Source organism: Heterodontus francisci, chromosome 4 (assembly GCF_036365525.1).
Source record: "Heterodontus francisci isolate sHetFra1 chromosome 4, sHetFra1.hap1, whole genome shotgun sequence".
NCBI lineage: Eukaryota > Metazoa > Chordata > Chondrichthyes > Heterodontiformes > Heterodontidae > Heterodontus > Heterodontus francisci.
The window spans coordinates 37,015,018-37,030,230 of record NC_090374.1 but is presented as its reverse complement, the minus strand read 5'-3'; the positions used below and the strand labels follow the sequence as shown (position 1 = coordinate 37,030,230).

General features: G+C 43.8%; 1 protein-coding gene across 13 annotated transcripts in view; it reads right to left on the bottom strand.

Annotated features, from left to right (window-relative positions):
* LOC137368959 (teneurin-3) overlaps nt 1-15,213 on the bottom strand; it is an 891,767-nt gene that overhangs the window by 326,496 nt on the left and 550,058 nt on the right. Inside the window, exon 1 of one of the 13 annotated variants that reach the window (XM_068029347.1) lies at nt 1,696-1,758. The exons of the other annotated variants lie outside the window; for them this stretch is intronic. The gene's annotated coding sequence lies outside the window, so the exon portion shown is untranslated. Of the gene's footprint in view, nt 1-1,695; nt 1,759-15,213 lie in introns of those variants that run through there. 13 annotated transcript variants of the gene reach the window in all.

Here is a 15,213-nt window from a genome sequence, read left to right as displayed (position 1 = left end):
CAAGGATTTGTGAGAATTATGACTTGGCATCATTTCTGTTTTTTTTTTACAGTCTGATTGTCCAGTACCTAAAATGATTACTTTAGTGGACACAAGCTGACAGAGGTAAAACTGGATGACAGAACTAGCCAACAGCAAAAAAAACTGGTTCTGTTCACATGTAATGAAGATTCAGTGGAATACCAACAGAGGTTGTGGGACGCTCTGGCGGGGTAAGATTGCAATGTGTGCCATTATTTGCTGCCAGTCTTCCTGTGCCAGCTTGATTTTGGAAAATATCCAGATTATAAATAAACTTGAGACAAATCGTAGACTGAAGTTTTCATCAATCAATTGGCCAATACTTGTAAATGGGCTGGACAAGCGAAAATTGCAATCAGAAAGGCTCAACTTGACAAATTAGATGCAATGTGTCCGTTTGGAGTGCTCATCAACAAATCCACTATTCATTTCTCTGGGGTTGGGGATGGGAATTATCCCAAATCCTTCACTAGCACAATGTTTCCACTGACCTTCTGCTGACACTATCGTGAATCCCAGTGGAAATTCTACCTCATCATTACTGTGACAAGATCAAACATGAACTTTCCACAACCCAAAATTTTCCTGTGCTCACATCCTCTGATGTAAACCAAAGAAATGTCAGCAAAACGCGGGCATCTTCATTGCTTAGGATGGGCCACTTCATTCAGCCAATTACATAATGACCTGTTGAAGACCGATTAAACAATTTTAATGCTCACTACAATTGCTGCAGGAACATACCCTGCAAATGAAAATGTGTGCTTTGTAGATTTGAGTACAAAATGGATGACCTGAGGAAAACAGAACAGCCTCTGTAAATTCCCAGAGAAATCCTAAATGTGCAGGTGTGGAACATTCATCTATCAGCACTCCAGATTTACCCAAGAATTCTTCAATCCCTGGTGTACATGTTGCAGAAACTACATACAGTCTGTGAAGCAGACCAGAAAGATGAATCATAATATGTTGTAAATAGTGAGGATGGAAACAACTTTCATTTCAGCATATGACCATACATGAGTTTTAAATCAAGGAAATTGAAACCTCTCATATTTCATAGTTTCTTTTTAAAAAATTAAACCCTAAATTGCTATTGTTTCTTCTGTATTTCTAATGCGAGGTACTCAGATACTCTGTACAGGTGGTGACAGTTTGGTAAATATTCCCCCACCCTCCTCCTTACAATACAAGGCAGATAAGGGCCTGAGAGATTTGGTTTCTTTCAGTATTCAGGGGCAATTACAGGCTTTACTTCCTCCCCAGCCCCAGCATCTGGAGATAGTGTCTTGAATTGGAATCTAGTTCCATGAGTTAACAGCCCTCTAGCACATCGTCAGGTCTGAACATTAACAATAAGTGTCAAAGAGCATATGTTTAAGATTAATATCAAAAGAAAAAAATGGAGAGATTAGAAGAAATTACTTCATGCAGAGGAACAAAGGGAGGTCCGGGACTGGAGAAAAAGAACAGTTTGGTCCATCTGACAAGCCCCAGAGTTCAAAAATAGAATGCATAGTTAACTACATCCATCAACTGATCGTATTGTCAAATACCTGTCCAACTCTGCCTTCAAATTACTGATATTATCAGTCTTGACTGCCTCCCTAGCATTCCACTCTAAACGTGCATCATCCCACGTGCAAAATAGATAGATCTGATCTGTCCATTCACCTTCTCTCTTCTGAGCTTTGTCCGAGAGTTCATCTTGCTGATACCCTTAAGGATCCTGAATACATGAATAAGATCCTGTTCTAGTGTCTGTACTTCCCTTTAGCTGTACCATGAAGTCCATCCTGTAATATAGTCACCAGAACTGCATACAGAACTGCAGCTGGAGATAAACCAATCCTCTGTATATGTTCAATACCTCACCCTGTAGTTTTTACCACTGCTGGAAACCGCGAATGGTTTCAACAAACTCAGGAACAACTTATATGGTGCTCCGGTCAGACACACTTTGTGCAGTGCATCCAGTTCTAATTACCAAGGAACAAGGGGAGACAGTCATGCCTGGAAGCAAAGAACAAACAAACAGCACAGGAACAGGCCATTCGGCCCTCCAAGCCTGCGCCAATCTTGATGCCTGCCTAAACTAAAACCTTCTGCACTTCCGGGGACTGTATCTCTCTATTCCCTTCCTATTCATGTATTTGTCAAGATGCCTCTTAAACGTCGCTATCGTATCTGCTTCCACCACCTCCCCCGGCAGCAAGTTCCAGGCACTCACCACTCTCTGTGTAAAGAACTTGCCTCGCACATCCCCTCTAAACTTTGCCCCTCGCACCTTAAACCTATGTCCCCTAGTAACTGACTCTTCCACCCTGGGAAAAAGCTTCTGACTATCCACTCTGTCCATGCCGCTCATAACTTTGTAAACCTCTATCATGTCGCCCCTCCACCTCCGTCGTTCCAGTGAAAACAATCCAAGTTTATCCAAACTCTCCTCATAGCTAATGCCCTCCAGACCAGGCAACATCCTGGTAAACCTCTTCTGTACCCTCACCAAAGCTTCCACGTCCTTCCGGTCGTGTGGTGACCAGAATTGCACGCAATATTCTAAGTGTGGCCCAACTAAAGTTCTGTACAACTGCAGCATGACTTGCCAATTTTTATACTCTATGCCCCGACCGATGAAGGCAAGCATGCCGTATGCCTTCTTGACTACCTTATCCATTGCCACTTTTAGTGACCTGTGGACCTGTACGCCCAGATCTCTCTGCATGTCAATACTCCTAAGGGTTCTGCCATTTACTGTATATTTCCCACCTGCATTAGACCTTACAAAATGCAATACCTCACATTTGTCCGGATTAAACTCCATCTGCCATTTCTCCGCCCAAGTCTCCAACCGATCTATAATCCTGCTGTATCCTCTGACAATCCTCACCACTATCCGCAACTCCACCAACCTTTGTGGCTTCCGCAAACTTACTAATCAGACCAGCTACATTTTCCTCCAAATCATTTATATATACTACAAACAGCAAAGGTTCCAGCACTGATCCCTGCGGAACACCACTGGTCACAGCCCTCCATTCAGAAAAGCACCCTTCCACTGCTACCCTCTGTATTCTATGACCAAGCCAGTTCTGTATCCATCTTGCCAGCTCACCTGTGATCCCATGTGACTTCATCTTTTGTATCAGTCTGCCATGAGGGACCTTGTCAAAGGCTTTACTGAAGTCCATATAGACAACATCCACTGCCCTTCCTTCATCAATCATCTTTGTCACTTCCTCAAAAAACTCAATCAAGTTAGTGAGACACGACCTCCCCTTCACAAAACCATGCTGCCTCTCGCTAATAAGTTCGTTTGTTTCCAAATGGCAGTAAATCCTGTCCTGAAGAATCCTCTCTAATAATTTCCCTGCCACTGACGTAAGGCTCACCGGCCTATAATTTCCTGGATTATCCTTGCTACCCTTCTTAAACTAAGGAACAACATTGGCTATTCTCCAGTCCTCTGGGACCTCACCTGTAGTCAATGAGGATGCAAAGATTTCTGTCAAGGCCCCAGCAATTTCTTCCCTTGCCTCCCTCAGTATTCTGGGGTAGATCCCATCAGGCCCTGGGGACTTATCTACCTTAATGCTTTGCAAGATGCCCAACACCTCCTCCTTTTTGATAACGACATGACCCAGACTATCTACACTCCCTTCCCTAGACTCATCATCCACCAAGTCCTTCTCTTTGCAAAGTACTCATTTGGTACCTCACTCATTTCCTCTGGCTCCACACATAGATTCCCTCCTCTGTCCTTGAGTGGGCCAACCCTTTCCCTGGTTACCCTCTTGCTTTTTATATACGTATAAAAAGCCTTGGGATTTCCTTAATCCTGTTGGCCAATGACTTTTCATGACCCCTTTTAGCCCTCCTGACTCCTTGTTTAAGTTCCTTCCTACTGTCTTTATATTCCTCAAGGGTTCCAGGTCTGTTCCCAGCCTTCCAGCCCTTACGAATGCTTCCTTTTTCTTTTTGACGAGGCTCACAATATCCCGTGTTATCCAAGGTTCCCGAAACTTGCCAAACTTATCCTTCTTCCTCACTGGAACATGCTGGTCCTGGATTCTAATCAACTGACGTTTGAAAGACTCCCACATGTCAGATGTTGATTTACCCTCAAATAGCCACCCCCAATCTAAATTCTTCAGTTCCTGTCTAATATTGTTACAATTAGCCTTCCCCCAATTTAGCACCTTCACCCGAAGGCTACTCTTATCCTTATCCACAAGTACCTTAAAACTTATGGAATTTTGGTCACTGTTCCCGAAATGCTCCCCTACTGAAACTTTGACCACCTGGCCGGGCTCATTCCCTAATACCAGGTCCAGTACGGCCCCATCCCTTGTTGGACTATCTACGTATTGTTTCAAGAAGCCCTCCTGGATGCTCCTTACAAATTCTGCCCCATCCAAGCCCCTAGCATTAAGTGAGTCCCAATCAATATAGGGGAAGTTAAAATCACCCACCACTACAACCCTGTTACCTTTACATCTTTCCAAAATCTGTCTACATATCTGCTCCTCTCCCTCCCGCTGGCTGTTGGGAGACCTGTAGTAAACCCCCAACATCGTGACCGAACCCTTCCTATTCCTGAGCTCCATCCATATTGCCTCGCTGCATGACCCCTCCGAGGTGTCCTCCCGCAGTACAGCTGTGATATTCTCCTTAACCAGTAATGCAATTCCCCCACCCCTTTTACATCCCCCTCTATCCCACCTGAAGCTTCTAAATTCCGGAACATTTAGCTGCCAATCCTGTCCTTCCCTCAACCAAGTCTCTGTAATAGCAACAACATCATAGTTCCAAGACCAAGTCTCTGTAATAGCAACAACATCATAGTTCCAAGACCAAGTCTCTGTAATCGCAACATCATAGTTCCAAGACCAAGTCTCTGTAATAGCAACAACATCATAGTTCCAAGCACTGCAAAGAAGAGCGCTGAGATTGATCCCTAGATGCAGGGATCTGAGTTATGTGGAATGACTGGAGAAACTTGTGTGCTTCAGCCTGGAGAGGAGATCTCTGGGGGGTGGGGAGGGGGGAGGAGGTGTACAAGACACTTAAGGTAATTGTCAGGGTAACCCCAGAATATTACTTTCGGTTCAATCGTGAGAGTAGGACAAGGCAACATAGATTCAAATGCCGAACGAGTAAATTTAGGGACGCTATAACGAATTCTTCTTCACAGGGAAAGACTGAGCAATGCATGGAACAGACTTCCAGGAAGGGTACTGGAGCTGAAAATTCTGGAATCTTGTAGGAAGTAGTTGGATTTTAATAAGGGGAGGCTTTAGGATCTTTCTGGGTGATGAAATAAGATGGGGCAAATGACTTCCTCATTCATACCTATCTTGTAATCTGCCCACCAAAACCGTTGTGTGCTGTGAATTGGCACAATTTAGTTTCTCATTTCCTCATCTCATGACTTCGTATTTATCAACGATGAATTTGACTTTTCATCCTAACTTCCCAATCTATCTAGATCCTTTGCCCTGGCATTGGTTGTTTGCAAATGCTCCTGCCCATCTAGGTGACACTGACAAATTTTGACAGTTCTGTTAGGATATGGTATGAAATATCATTGCAAGCAAAATCTACAGTGGTTTTTGAAAGTGAAGAAGATAAATATTTGCAAAAGACATTTTATTCACAACGTGGGGGAAAACGGAAGAATTGAACTGAGTGGTGTCCCTTTCAGAGAGTTGGCACAATTGTGAAGAACTATGGAGGGAATTACTGATTCGCCTAATATTATCCACAAATACACACTTTTCAGCCGAGGCTACTGAGATCAGTTAACTCAACACAGATCAGGAATATAGGAGCATCCTTGTCTGTATCGTTCAGCAATACTCCATGCTAAACCTCATTTGCAAGAGAGATTTTCTTATTCACGCTGTGCATGGGCACGACATTTCCCAGATGTAGGGAAGAGGGAACAGGACAATGACCTATTGTGTCATATCTGCCACTCACTCCCCTCTACCTCATGCATTGTGTTGTCCTGGCATTTCCTGGGGCTTCCCACTTTACATAATTGGGCCTGTAGGTGTAGTAGATGTAGATCCGGCATTGCTTTTATAACAAATCTGGAAGGACTTTTCAGGGCTCCCATTCCTCTATCTATCAGCTATAGCTCAATGGGTAGCATTTTTGCCTATGCGCCATAAGGTTGTGAGCTCATGATCTCATGGCACTTACCCCAGTGTCTTGGCCAATATTTATCCCTCAATCAACATCATTAAAAATATTTTCTGGTCTTTATCACATTGCTATTTGTGGGAGTTTGCTGTGTGCAAATTATCTGTGGTGATTATTACATTACAACAGTGACTACACTTCAAAAACTATTACATTGACTGTAAATTTTCTCCAATTAAATATTGTGAAGACTGAAGCCATCGTCTTCGGTCGCTGCCATAAACTCCGTTCTCTTGCCACTGACTCCATGCCTCTCCCTGGAAACTATCTGAGGCTGAACCAGACAGTTCGCAGCCTCAGTCTCACATCCGACCCTGAGAGGAACTTTCGACCACACATCTGTACCATCACCTCTGTAAAAATATGTCCCTTTCTCAACTCTTCTGCAGCTGAAACCTTCATTCATGCCTTTGTCACCTCCAGTCTTGACTATTCTAATGTACTCCTAGTTGGTGTCTCACATTCTGCCCTCCTGTAAACTTGTGGTCATTCAAACCTCTGCTGCGTGTGTCCTAACTTACACTAAATCCCATTCAGCTATCACCCACGTGCTCACTGATCTACACTGGCTACGCAACACCTTGATTTTCAATTTTTCATCCTTCTTTTCAAATCCCACCATGGCCTGGCCCCTCCCTATCTCTGTACTCTCCTCCAGGCCTATAAGTTATAGGCTATAATCCTCCAGGATATCTGCACTCCTCTAATTCTGACCTCTTGTGCACCCGATTTTAATCCCTCCACCACTCAGCTGCCTCGGCCCTAAACTCTGGAATTCGCTCCCTGCAGCTCTCTGACTCTCAACCTTGCTTTCCTCTTTAAAACGGACCTCTTTGACCAAGCTTTTAATCATCTGCCCTAATATCTCGTTGGGCTGGTTTTCCCTGCAGGTTTCTGACCACCACCCCTCCACCGCTGACAGGTTCAAATGTGGGTCAGACGATCGCACTCATTTTGATTGTCCCCTGAGTGGCCAATTAAAGGCCAGAAGGCAGCTTGCCGTCCAATTAATGAGGGTGGGCTCTCAAAGCTGGAGGGCCAATCAGAGGCCTTTCAACTTGAAAGGAGCAGGCTGCAACGGAAGGTAAGTAAGTAAGCTTCAAAATGGAGACAACCTCACTCCAACTTTTTTTAAAATTTAAACCAAAAAATAGCTCTTGCAGCCAGGCCACCACTGTGTGGGGAGCCCCTCTACAGGCTGGCCTGCAGCTGCCTGTGTGCCCAGGCAGGCAGGGAGGGCCTCTAGCCCTGCCTGGAGCACAGGCCCCCCCCCACCGGTCTGCTTCCGGGAGGCTGCCTCCAGGCAGCTAACCTGTCCCCAGAAAATCCCAATTAGTCTCCTTTAATTGGCAGTAAGTGGCCCTTAATTACCTGGATCGGCTGCCCACCACGGGCGAGTGGGTATCCCTGTTGCTCCCCCCCATCCTACCTCCGCAAAAATAGTCGAAGACGGAATGGAACTAGGGAACCAGCACAGGGCCGGTGGCGCTACTGTTACCGCCCACCTGCGTCTGATCCCGGCCCCAGCCGGGGCTAAAAATCAAACCTTCTAATGTGACTTGGTGTCACATTTTGTTTAATAATGCCATGAAGTGCCTTGGGACATTTTGGAGCACTACATAAATACAAGTTGTCGTTGCTATGAAGCGCTTTGGGACATCCTGAGGTCATGAAAGGCACTATATAAATGCAAATCTTTCTTTTCCTTCCTCCAGGTGTGCTCACTGGGCACCCCAATTGAGAGTAGCCTGAGGAACTGTGACACAATGACCTGTCCTGGAATCACTGCAAGGAGGAAGAGAATCACTGGGGGGCCTGTGAGCAGGCACTATTTATTGCCACACCCTCCCCTCAGGATGGTCTAACTGTCTTGATGCCTTTTACTAACTGCTCTCCGGGCACTGGCTGCACGTTGTCTTTGTCCCTGATACCTTGGTGCAGGGTCTAGGCCTAGGGAACCTGGACTGTACCTACAAATGGTTCAGAGAGCAAGTCTGATCTCAGAATCTGATAGTGGAAAATAAATCCATTGACTCCCACCCCCTCCTCATAAAAGTAACCATCAGAACTTATTAGAAATTGCAACCCATATCTACTCCAATATTATTCTCAGCAGGAAGGTAGCAAAGTCACTGATCTGAAAGGAAAGGATGTTCCCATGTTATCTCAGGTTAAGCAGGGCTATCAGATAGTATGACAGCATTTAACTCACTGAACCAAATGATGAAGCTATCCTGACACTTCACCATCTGTGATTGAGAGCTGGTGCAGTCAATGATGAGTAACTTTATTCATTGCAAAACATGTTACAATAGATCTAAACTGATTTGAAGTGAGGTTTATTTGCAGCTGCCCCTAACTCTGTGAGTTCAGTTTTTCTTCCCAAGGATATCTCAATGTTGAAAACCCTGCTTCAGAGGTACGCTGCTGTTAGCTTTGTTCAAAATGCTCCAAGCTAGCTCACCTTCCATCGAGGTCAGGCTGAAAACTTTTGTTTACCTCAATGTGTGATTTATAGAATTGTTCTGAAGTAAGGTGCTGGACATTTGGGCAAACTCAAGGAAAAGCCTTCAGGAGGCTTGGGCCTGAATATGTTTCCTCATCACATCATAAAAAAGGAAATTCATGCACTCTTGACTACTAATAGCAGTGTGTGTTTTAAAGTTATATATCCAGCAATTCAGACTATTTCATTCGTCCATTTACTGGTCAATTGCCCAGTGCTATGTCCAAACTCCAATATCGATCAGCTGCCTGGTAAACACCCTACCGATCTTCCTTACCATTGAAATCAACCGTATAATGGGCAATCGATACATTATCGCCCATTTTGCGCCCCCAACTAAGTTGACTCCTACCTCTGAAAAGACCTGTGCACTACTGTACAAACCAATTACCTGATTCAGAAAGAAAGCATGGGGAAATCTGGTCAGGTGTTTGAAAACTTTGATTTGAGCTTTCAACTGACCAGGTACGATCTTATTGTTGAGTATTTGATTGGATCACTTAAATCTCTAAAGAGAGGCACTCTGCCACCAGATTAAGCAATGCACTGTAGAATATTCTTGGCTGTTTTAACAGGGGTCTGCAAGAACACACTGTAGCTGATGCTCATATTTCAAAGATTGTTTTGGTGCATTTGGCTTTGAAAGGGTTGGTTGACTGTAATTGATAGTCTGTTCACTACACATTCATCTTCCTGATTCTTTAGGACCAGATATTTTCTCCTCAGATGGATGAGTTGCTCAGTACAAGCACCACGTATTTGCTGTAAGTTACTCTTGGGCTCAATTTTTTTCTCTGTTAATACACAGCAGGCAGCTCACTTGAGACGCTCAAGCATGGTGGTAGTTGCTCAAGAGGCTAAGCACAATATACGAACACTGCAGGTCCAAATTAACATTGTAGGTCCTTTTGTGTGAATGAAAGAAGACTGCACTGAACCACCTGGGGTGAAGTCTCGTTGCAGTGCAGACAGTTCTGATGGAGTGCAGTGTTCCCATTAGTGGCAAAAGTAGCCTCTGAGTTGGTGTTTGGAGTTTCAATGTTGAAGTGAAATAAGCCTCTTTGGACAATCGCGTGCCCTCAGACAATAATTTGCCATTATGCAGGACTCTTAACATAGAAAGACTCATGGCACTACACAAAGCATGAAAACAAGTAACAATCCTCTGTGGAAGATCTAGGAGCAGTAACTCAGGGCATGATTTTTTAAATTATTCATTTCATGAGATGTGAGCATCGCTGGCAAGGCCAGCATTTGCTGTCCATCCCGAACTGGCCTTGAGAAGGTGGTGGTGAGCCGCTACAGTCTATCTCGTGCACGTACACCCACAGTGCTCTTAGGGAGGGAGTTCCAGGATTTTGATCCCGCGACAGTGAAGGAATGGCGATATCGTTTCAAGTCAATATGTTGTGTGGCATTGAATACATATGTTTTGAGAAGATCCTTAGAGGTAGGGAGAATCACAGAAGGAGGCCATTTGGCCCATCAAGAGGAAGCCAGGCTGAGAAATATAGGGAGAGAGCTTCAGAAACTCTTCCCCACAAAACTTCACAGAAGTTTTTTGAAATAGACTTTGAAGTAAAGGACAAGACAACCTCAAAATGATCGTATCTGTCACAAACCATTAATGCTAAATCTGATAATATTTCCAATTAATTTGACAATTAATCAAAAGTATACTATGAGTAGGCAGGAGCCATTAAAAGGAGATTGAAAAGTCCCCAATGTTACTTGATGGAGAAGCATTTGCTTTGATTAATAATAGAGACACGTATATAAAATGAATAATTTCAATTCAGTTCTTTTGACCTCGGATAATAATCCTGTCTTATATTTAAATAATGTTAGTTCATGCTTTGCCAGTCTGACTTAATTCAGATCATGTTTTAGGAATACATTTTTTGCTCCATCATTCCTGCACTCAGGATCTTGGTTCAACAACCTATGCTTTGTTTTTCTGGCTGAGTGTCAATAAAGAGAAACTTTTCTAATAGAGACAGATCTTTAGCTTTGTGTCAGGAGGTTTTAAGAAGTCAAGCATGAGCTCATTTTCTATTTGTCCATTTTTATTCTAGCTTAATTTAAGCAAAAATCTCCAACCCAACCAGTATCAAATTTAAAAAAGACTAGGAGCACTGAAATTCTTGTGTAAAATAAATGGACGAGGAGAACCAGCTTAGGTCCAAGTCCTTGGAAGAATTTGGAGTTGTAAGTTCCTGAAAACAGTTAAAAACTGATCAGTAGTTCACCGAATGCAATATAAACAGCGAAGCCACAAAGGGTAATTCTTCTGATTGGCAATGTAATGTCAAAATTGGGGGAGTGGAGAAGGGGACTACAGACCGCAATCTTGGGCAAAAGTACGAAAACTCTATGGGCCAGTAATGGAGTGTCACCACAGAACCAGTGCTCATTGAGCAGTGGTTGTTCCTACTCCTCACTGAGCTGACCTTGCATAATATTGTGAGGCAAATTCATTTTTCAGTATTGCTCTCAGCAAGCAACACATGAACCACTGAGAGCCCACATGTATCCAGACTCAGTACATTGGGCACCAGCAGCCAGTCAAGGGCTGTTGGTCAACTTTGAAGCACTACTATATTTTACTGTGTCAGTCATGAGGCACGACATCCCCATAGGTGAATTGGCCATTGGATGTCTTCTCAGAGGGGGAAGCACAGTAAGGATGGCCCTCTAACAAGGACTGAACATACTCCAGGCTGAAAGTAATACTTTTGAAGCCATCTTACCTGAAGTGCCCAGACACATTATGAGAACAAGAATTTGCTTTTAACATGGTTAAACATCCAAAGCTGCTTGATTTCTATAAATTTTCAGGTCCTAATCAGTTACTGTACAGGTTTCTGGCGCTCCAGGTGCTCCCTGCCCAGAGTTCCCCAAACTCAGCGAATTAGTCACATAATAGGCCATAGGCCTCCATGCCCAATACAGCGTAGCCCAGGTAGCTGAGGTGTTACACTGCTTTGGACAAAGCAGGCCACACTTCCAGCCTCATAGTGATTTCAGGCAGCAAGCTACAATTTGCAGCTTCAAAAAACACTCCAAGAAATGCAGAATAACTGTAAACTGTTTAATGTTGACTATTACAAAAGAAAAATATCAACAAGTCAACACCACTGGTTTATAGTGAGATATGAATTATGTTTGAGAGCAAAACAGCAGTTTAAAATACATGAGTCTTACACTTAAAAGCATGCGACTTGACAGGCCTGCACTGACTCTTCAGTTTTGGTATTAATTATCTGGGATATGGCTGATTTAACTTGAAAGCTCACAGCAGGATTCTTACAATTATAAGAAAAAACATTCAGTGCTGGTTTTGTTATGTGCTTTTCCCCGACAAATAAGAGAATTTTATGTCCACGCTGGAGTATAATTTCTGAAACTTTAAGCACAACACACAGAGCAGCGAGTGGCAAGGCTAATAGATAGATATCATAAGTCCCAGCTAGATATTTGCAAGCTCACTTGTCACAAATAAACCAAAGTGGGTAATTCTCACCCGCTCTCCACTAACGTCAGTAAGTTACTTTCAGCTGTGCCATCATGGGCATGAATCCCACTTTACTGGTCCCTCAGGTCTTCATTCAGAGAGGCATGCTCCATGGTGCATATTTTCCTGTTTCAATTCTGACCTCTTGTGCATCTCCCATTTCCTTCGCTCCACCATTGGCAGCCATGCTTTCAGCTGCCTACGCCCCAAGGTCTGGAATTACTTCCCTAAACATCTTTGTCTGTCTCTCTCTCTCTTTCTCCTCCTTCAAACCTACCTCTTTGACCAAGCTTTTGGTTACCTGTCCTAATACAGCTTTATCTGCTCAGTGTCAAATTTTGTCTGATAACTCTCCAGTGAAGTGTCTTGGGATATTTTACTCTTAAAGGCACTATATAAATGCAAGTAGCTGTTGTAGGTTTTGCACCTGGGTATACTAGATTGCCTGAGCACAGCACGTAGAGGAAAACTGGACAGGGAGCAGCACATTCTCATATTAGAGCCCACCCAACATGCCATCTCTAAGACTATGAATAGCTTCTGATATTTCTCCTAGCGGCAGTGCCATTTGTAACCATGGTCTGCATAGGGTTTATTCTTTAAGAAAATGCAAACCTTTTTTAAAAAAATGTCCAGAAGTGATGCTTTGCAAGTGAATTCATTTAGTATTTTGTCAAAACTGCAAAGAAGCAGTTGATGAGCTGATGACACAAAGCAGATGTAAAACATCCAAACTGGAGTCCCACATGAAAGTATTTAAGAGCCTTTTACTTCTGAGCAAGTTCATTCGAAATCTTTCGATTAATGGTAGTTACAAAGAAAATTGCCCTACAGTTCACACATGGGTTCTCAATTTTTTGATTTCAAAATGATGAACATCCTGAGACAGAAGTATTCCTCATGGAAATAAATGCTCTTTTCGTAACATCATTATCCACCCTTTTTTTGAGGACTCTATCTTTGCCTCAGAATTGATCATCCACTCTTCGGTGCATCATTTTGCGCTATATGTCATTATGGACATTGGCGAGGAAGTAAACAGTCTACCATACCCCTAAAGAGTGTCACTTTCAATCCTGGAAGTGATGTCTAATTAGATCTGACAGCTACATAGAAATAGCTGGTTGGGGGACTGACTTTCAGATTAACTAAAGTATCGGTTGATTTATCAGACCATCACTTAGTCCCTATCAAAGCAGTCTTTTATTGGTACCTTGAAAGGAACACCAACATGGTCTGATATGTAAGAAGTATTGGAATGGGCTCAAGCAGAAAATTGCAACGCTGGTGGTATCTGCCAGTCAAGTCCCAAGAATATATATCTATTGCTGTACAGTGTAACATCTCATCCAAACATATTGTGCAATGACTCGTGACCCTTGTTCAGTGAAAGATCCACATCAGTTTTGTTCACTAGATAAAAATATTTGATAAAATAGACAAGTAAAAAGAGAGGAGCATGTATCTCTGCACCAAGGCTCCTAGACATGACATGGAGAAAAGTTATTAGCTTGACAGAAGTACAAGTTTCAGATTGCCAGCTGTTGGAACCTGTTTAACAATCATAGGTGGGAGCCAAACATCATCAAAACTGGTTGTTCCTGCATTGGGTCCAATGGCATTATCATTCCTTATGAGCAGGACAGAGCTATGTGTTAATCCTCTGAAGAAAAAGTAATTTGTGCATAATGGTTATGTCACTGAACTAGTAATCCAGAGCCCTTGGCCAAATGATTTGGAGACATGAGTTCAAATCCCACCATGGCATCTGGGGAATTTGAACTCAGTTAAAGTAAATAAATCTAGGGCTGGATTTTCAGTCCAGGATTGGGAACCTAATGGCCGGATCATCAGCGTCAGTGACACATTGCGAATTTGAAAGGAACAAGGCCCTAAATGGCTCGGAGGTGAGTTCAGCGCCCAATTAGAGATGCCGGGCATGGGGTGGGTGTTTTTAAAAGGCAAACAGCAGCCATTACTGGGCTTGCCGCTGCCTGGAGGAATGGAGCAGGCCCGAGAGCAGAGGGCCAGCAGCCTCACGGTCAACACAAGTGCCCTGACATTCATTCTTCAAGTACTCAAGCCGCTCTACTCAAGCGATGGCAACTTTGCGCCGCTGTATGAGCACCTCAGTTTGACCATCCTTTTTTATATAAGATTTTTCATCAGCAGCCACAATCAATAATGGCTCCCTGTTGTGCTCCCAACAGCTATGCCCTAATGTGTCGCAGATAGTTCACTCTCCCATGAAGTCGTGGCACACATCGGTACCAATGACATAGCTTGGAAAAGGGATGAGGACCTGAAAAGCGAATATAGGGAGTTAGGTTGGAAGCTAAAAGGCAGGACGAGCAGAGTAGTAATCTCAGGATTGACACCGGTGCCACGTGCTAGTGAGGGTAGAAACAGAGAGCGAGTGCAGCTGAACACGTGGCGACAGAGCTGGTGTAGGAGGCAGGGCTTCAGATATGTGGATCATTGGGACACCTTCTGGGGAAGGTGGGACCTGTTCAAGAAGGGCGGGTTGCACCTGAACTGGAGGGGCACCAATATCCTGGACGGGAGGTTTGCTAGAGCTCTTCGGGAGGGTTTAAACTAGTTTGGCAGGGGGATGGGAACCGGAGCCACGGATCAGTGGATGGGGTAGCTGTTGAACAGGCAGATACAGAGTGCAGAGAGTCTGTGAGGAAGGTTAGACAGTTGACAGGGCAAAGTTGCAGCCAGTATGATGGGTTGAAGTGTGTCTATTTTAACGCAAGAAGTGTCAGGAATAAGGGTGATGAACGTAGAGCATGGATCAGTACTTGGAGCTATGATGTTGTGGCCATTACAGAGACTTGGATATCACAGGGGCAGGAATGGATGTTGATGTTCCGGGGTTTAGATGTTTCAAAAGGAATAGGGAGGGAGGGAAAAGAGGTGGGGGAGTGGCATTGCTAATCAGGGATAGTATCACAGCTGCGGA